Below are 7,088 nucleotides of genomic sequence, written 5' to 3' on the forward strand. Positions count from 1 at the left end.
AAGCCCGTAATAGGTCTATATTGGTAAAGTAAAAAATCGGTAAGAGAACTGAAATAAAAATGGAATATGTCAATGATTATTTGTGTTACACTTGTCATGAATATCTCCTGATTGAAAAGTTTATTTGTCGGTGTCCTTACTCGTTCAAGAGAGTAAGTGTAGTTGACACAAGTATAAATAAGAATATGTGGCATGCGTGTCAATGAGACAACTCTCTATATTAGTCACAATGTATAGAACGTTAACAATAATAGATTAAAGTACGGCCTTCAACACGGAGCTTTAGCTCACACCGAACAGAAAGCTAAAAAGGGTCCTAAAAAGGCCAATATGGGAATATAAAAGTCATAGTCCAAAGCTTCAAGTCATGCAGAAAAAAAATCACTTCAATAAGTGAGTCAATGTGAGACATCTATAGGTCTATATTGGTAAAGTAAATCAAAGTACTGAAGTACTGAACATCAAAGGATTATGTTGAATTATTGATAAATGACAGGTGTTTATATTATACCTGCTAGACAGATATGTTAACCTTACAATATAGTACAAATAATATAATTTGCTATCATATCTGAGATACTGACTTGAACTAGGAAACTTAATTTTGTGAATTATCAATGATTACGTGGTCAAATGAGAACTGTTAGATTGACCTTATGACCATATAGTTGCACACATACAAAAATTCTTAGTATATATAACTTATAATAGAGAATCAACATAGCAAACAATTCTTCGAGTAGCTATAAAGACACTCACTGAACTATGAAAAAGAGGTTCAAGACCATCATATTAAAACAGATAAATTGTAATATTTGGGCTAAAGATACCAGATGAACAGCAAACTCATAACTCGAAAATAAACTTACAATTCCATGGCTAAAACTGAAAAAGACATGCAGACAAATAAAAGTACACTAGATACAACATAACAAAAAACTAAAGACTGAGCAACACGAACTCCACCAAAACTTGGGGGTGATCTCAGGTACTCCGGATGGGTAAGCAGATCCTGCTCTATAAATCGCATTTATTAACAATGTACATGTAGTATCCAGGTCTTCTATTTTTTTGAAACATTTAGCTTTTGGATCAATTGCTGATTAAATGGATGTTAACACAGCAAGATTACTATCCCTTATTCTAGATTATTGTTGCAGTCAACACAAACTTTTTAAATGTTCATAAATAGCTTCACTGAGTTATCTTGGTTTTATTGTAACACAGTCAATAATTTATCCATTATATATATATTTTTTAAATCAGCAGCTTATACATGTACATGTACATTGTAGTTCTATTTTCTAATTATTAAATGGTTCATTGTAAATATTACAATGTATTATATGTAGATAGTCTTTCGCTAATGATGTTATTTTTGTTGATTGAATTTCACAACATCTGAATAGTTTTTTAACTGTTAATCTTTTTTTACTTTGTTCTGGATTTAATACTTTGGATACCACTGGTTTTAGCAATGAGAAAATTTTGCGCCTTACATATAGAACACAACTCCATATGAATGTGTCGGTCCTTAGTAAGAAGCCTGTAAAACAGGGCTTGTAATTTTTTGGTGTATATATTGATCTTCCGTTTGTACATTGATGTGACCATTAGTTTTCTTGTATAATTTATGTTGTTTAACATTTGTCAATTCATGGCTTTTTCTAACTTAGTTTAATTTTTAGTTTAAACATATTTATTTCGAGTGGATTGGGAAACAAGTTTTTCAACTTATATTAATCCCTTTCCACTTTGCGGGTGCGAGTGCTGCTTTGTAGCGGCATTAGCCTGCTCTTTTTCGAAATCTACAAGGGTGTCTTTAACGTGCAAGATATATGGCTCTCTCTTAACACGGGTCAGCCATTTATCGTCCCCTTCCGACGGACTATCATCGTTTCCTCAAGACCATACTCGCAAATGGTGTCAAGGTAGAGCCGAAAATTAAGTCCCTGAAATTTTCATCCCAGACGGGAATCGAACCAGGAACCAACTGATTTATGTATAGTTTTTTTCTGATTGTAAAAATGTTGTATGGTAAGCTTTATTTCTTTTTCATCATTTTGTCTAGAGCTCGTGTCTGATTACCAATCATACCTTCCTTTTCGTTTCTTTTTTTATGAATAATGACAACAGTTTGATTTTAATTTCTATTTATGTATGTACATGTAACAATATAAAACAGTATATATACATGAGTTGTATAATCTCATTCCATCATTAATATTGGTCATTGTTGGTATAAATTTATCTTTAAGTTTAACAATGTACTGTGAAAGAGCTATCTTCTAACAGATACTTAGTATTATGCTGATTGTGAAACCACTAGTATACATTTTCTGCCTGTGCATAGAACAGGGTATGTTTTTCAATATTTTTATTTAGAACAGGGTATGTTTTTCAATGTTTTTTTTTATTATAACAGGGTATTCTGCAAGTGCTGTCGGCACAGTTATACCCGACAGGATAGTCAGTAACCCCCCCTCCAACCACAGTGAAAATCTATGAAACATTTTTAATCAACATAACTTTTTTTCTTTTTTAGATTCGAGATACGTTGCTGTACGTCGCAGCAATACCCATGGCTTGGTTTATTCACGCATGGATTGTCCTTGACATTAAAAGAAGGCGGTTGTAGTGAATACATGTATTAAACTTAAATGTAAGTTGCAAAATTATTGTAATTGATTATACTTGAAAAGGGCATTATGTACGATATATGTAATAAAATAAATACATGTACGAAATACAGATACATATTATCGAGTCCATGCATCGTAAACTGTTTGTTAAAGACTTTTAATACGACCGCAACATATTTTTTAGTTATATTGCTATCATGTTGTTGTCTGAGACACATTTAGTTTCCAAACAATAACTTTAGTTTAAGTGAATGGATCGCATTAAAATTTTACCAGAGGGTTTAATACCACAAAAGGAAAGTTGGGATTAAGTTTCGGGGTAATACATTCAAGAAGTCAAGAGCCAAAAAATTACCAAATACAAGATTATATTTCAGTTTTCAGCTTGTGTTTAAGTGTATGGATCGCACTGAAAGTGTAATACAAGATATCATACATAAAGAAATAGGCTGGAATTAACTTTGGGGTTATTTCTCCAAAGGGGAGGAAAACAAATGGTGGGGGGGGGGGGGGGTCATTTTTTTCAAAATGTGCCAATGTTAATGTCTAGAGAGAATAATTTCCCGCCAAATTTTCAATGGCTTATATCTCAAAAACGAGCACACGGACCCTCCATTTTTTCTACTTTTTGTGTTTCTTTATTTATATACTATCAATTCTTAATAGTTTTTTAAAAAGCTTGTTATTTTTTAACGGAGTAGCGGACATCCTTAATATAATTTCTGGTTTGCGTTCAGATTATTCAATGTTGAATTTAATTTATGAATAGCATTTAGCAATGTATTTTTAAAATTACTTTTGCATTGTTATAGATTTTTATATTATAATTCATTCGCCGACATTTGAAATTAAATTTAAAAACTTCCCACGCGAACCAGACATTAAAACATAAATCTTTCCTTTTAAAAATATGCGTCTTTGTGCAATACAATGCACAAAGAATAGATTTGTCATTGAGAAATCGGTATTATTTTTTTTCTTTCTCTATTCTAAAATAACACCTATTATGAATTAAACGATATTATTTCAGTTTACATGGATATGAATACACAATCTTTTTAGAATTGTAACTGCATACAACCTTCTCAAACACTCGTAAATATCTTTCAACTTTTCTTGATAACGACTAAGGATTGAATAAAATTTGTGTAATCGAAAATAATATCTGAAAATTGAAATCATCTTTAAAAAAAGCTTTCCCTTTCGATTTCATGTATGTATGAAAGAAAGGAGTAGGTCCGGTAAGGACCGATTTTGGCCTCAAAAATCAGATTCATCTGACGAAAGATTTTGACCACTTTTTAAAACCTTAAGTGTCTTATTTATTTGAATTAATTAGTTTATGTGAACGATTTTAACAAATTTAGTCATTAAAAACGATCCGATTCAAGCTCAAATATGAAAAAATCTACCTAATATGCCGAAAAATGTCACTTTTCAGATGGTTTTTGGTAAAAAGGATAGTGGCCGCATCCGTATTCATCCTCAACCTTTATATATGTTATGTATTATCATAAAATACAACTTACATTTCAATATTAAGGATGAACACGAATGCGAACACTTTAGTTTTACACGAAAACCGTCTAAAATTTAACTAAAATGCTAGAATTATGAGAGTTCAGTAATTTAGCATGACTTAATGGTGCTAGTACCGGATATATGTGCATTGTATTGTCAAAAACAGCCAATATGTATGTAGCAGAAGCTTTCTACTGTCCAATAAATAACTAAAGGTTTACATTTTAACAATTTTGTAAAACTGCTATATTTTGGGGCCAAAAAGGGGTCTTACTGAACTACTCCTTTATTCTAGTGGGAACGCAACGAAAATCCCCTCTCTCCTATGTCGTGACTTGTTTTTTTTTTAAATGTTATGCATTAAAAGACGATGAAATGTCACAATATCCGAAAAATAACATTTTATTTGATTATCAATCACTATAGAATCTAATTATCAATAACCGAAATATAAGTAAACATCACTTATAAAGACTGGTGCCCCTTTCCATAAGGACTAACGAATGAAAATTACTAATCCTAAATCATATAAATCTCTCGTTTTAACAATATGAAAATGGAAATGGGGAATGTGTCAAGGAGACAACAATCAGAACAAAGATCCAACAGCCAACAATCGGTCTTTAACACAGCTAAAAGAATCCCGGATCCTGGCTACATCTGGACCCTTAACAAACATGTGATCTAGTTCAGTAAAAATGAAAGTCTTACTAAACTCCAAAGCATACGCATGAACCAAAATTGAAAAGCATACAAAACTAATAAAGGTAATAGGCTCTTGACTTGGGATAGGCGCCAAAATACGGCGGGGTTATTTTTTTTAGCCAGAATTGTATTCAACAGAAATTATATCCATACAATGTGTACGTAGTTTGCTTTGTGATCCGGTTACCTGTACTCTGTAAAAAGATCCTTCCGATTTAGTTTCTAAGATGGAAAATATATTTGACTGGGTTTTCCTGGTATATTTAGATGCAACTAAATTAATAGCTTTTGTGTTTGGTTGGTTGGTACTAATATAAATATTATTACCTATTTCTTTTTGTTCAATACGTCACGACAAAGGCAAACAGATTTTAAGGAACAGATTGTTGATGTCTACCTTTGTGTTTATATATTGCTCCTGTACATAAACACAATATGGTAAAAAAAAACCATACAAATAATAGTAATTATAATGATAAATATTGTATTTTATTATTGGTCACAAATCAAATTCACTACATCCATTAACAGAATTTATGCGTACATAGTAATATAAAACATCTACAAACAGTCTATTGATTACAAATGTGTGACCTTCTTTTATCTTGTTTTCAAATAGTTCAAACAGCCTATTTATTAAAAAAATATATGTCCTCAGCTTCAGTTTGTAGGTATCTCCAGGTTTGGCAATAACATTGATCCTTTTCACAGCTCGTCAACGTTCATATGATGTTTTGGATTTAAAAGCATCTTATTCATTTCCATTCTCGATCATCATTCCAGAGATATCAATAGTGAAAATCAATTTTTCTGTAAAATAGTTACCATCTGAGTAATTAGCTGTTCATAAAATACAAAATGAACGTTAATTCCAACTGATTCATGATTATTTAGTCCGTGCATAGTTCGCACTTTGCAACCACATTTAAACCGGAAAATTATACACACTTCTGATCACTGCATGATGCAACTGTCTAGATTTCATTTACCAATATGGTGAACGAAATGCATTTTTCAATTAGTCTTTGTCAAATTTAGGTAATCATTTCCAATGTTAGTATTTTCATTCCATTGTAATAAAGACTAGGGATTAAAACTCTAAATAAAAACAACCTTAGAATTTTGAATATTGACAACGGAGAAAGACAGCAACACATAGTTGTATTGTTATATTTTTTTCTAGGGTTAAGGCGTACATAGTAAGGACTATTTAAGTTGTTTTTTTTGTTTTTCACTCGTTTTTTGATGATGTTTGAATTTTCTGTGGATTCATTTATTTGCATGGGTACTGCTTTTCGTGGATATAGAAATAATAGTTATATACTCGTGGATATTTTATTTCGTGGTTTTGCTAATGTGTTCATACATGTCATACAAGACTGTATAAAATTAGTTATTCGTTGAAAATTTGATTTCGAGGTTCACCTGTACCTACGGAATCAACGAAAAGTAGTGTCCAACAAATAATAATTAATCCACAGTATTGAGTTTTTCTCGACTTTCCATTTATGGAATGAAATAACTGTAGTTCAAGGGTTGCAACGTGAATAGACGATTTGACGGTCGCAAAGCAGTTATACTAACATTTTGTAGCTGTGACAGTAAAGAGATTTTCTTCCGCCAAATTAGAATTGACATTAGTAACTCTTCAACTACAGTTTTGTTTTTGCAATTCCAATACATTACAAAAAGAAATGATACGTTAGAGATAAAAAAAAAATGTATACACATAAAAGTAAAGTTATTAAAGTTGTTGTCCATTCGTTTGATATATTTTGCCATTTAATTTGTAGGCACTCCTTGGATTTCAGTATTTTAGTGATTTTACTTCTTTCTCATACATGTCATAATATATTTAAATTCAACACAAAAACCTTAAAACCTAGGTTTTCCTTTGTGGTACATCTAAACACAAAATATTGTACGAGAAAATGCATACCTTGCTTCTTGTGTACAGTGTTTCGTATCAATTACGAATTTTTAGATAATTTTTCTTTCATATAGAGATCATTTTAGTTGAGTGTTTATTAATTACATATATTGTTAAATGCATGTGTCTTACCTACATGTACATGTGTGCTTTATGTTGTGTTTTGATGAAGAAATACTAACGATAACGATACAGACTCGTAATTCTGATTATTGTTAATCGGTCAGTAAATCTGGAATCAGGAAACATAACCTACAAAATGTATATTTAAATCATTCTTCTATTTAGAA

The 7,088-nt window shown here is 31.2% G+C and overlaps 1 long non-coding RNA gene across 1 annotated transcript; it reads right to left on the reverse strand.

Moving 5' to 3' along the window:
* Window positions 1–5,335: 5,335 nt before the first annotated feature.
* Window positions 5,336–7,088, reverse strand: LOC143042459 (uncharacterized). Its single transcript, XR_012967998.1, has 2 exons — window positions 6,931–7,088; window positions 5,336–5,678 (listed from the first exon to the last, which is right to left on the reverse strand). It is a non-coding gene; the product is annotated as an uncharacterized LOC143042459 (long non-coding RNA).

The sequence above is a fragment of the Mytilus galloprovincialis genome, chromosome 8 (genome assembly GCF_965363235.1).
Source record: "Mytilus galloprovincialis chromosome 8, xbMytGall1.hap1.1, whole genome shotgun sequence".
Lineage (NCBI taxonomy): Eukaryota > Metazoa > Mollusca > Bivalvia > Mytilida > Mytilidae > Mytilus > Mytilus galloprovincialis.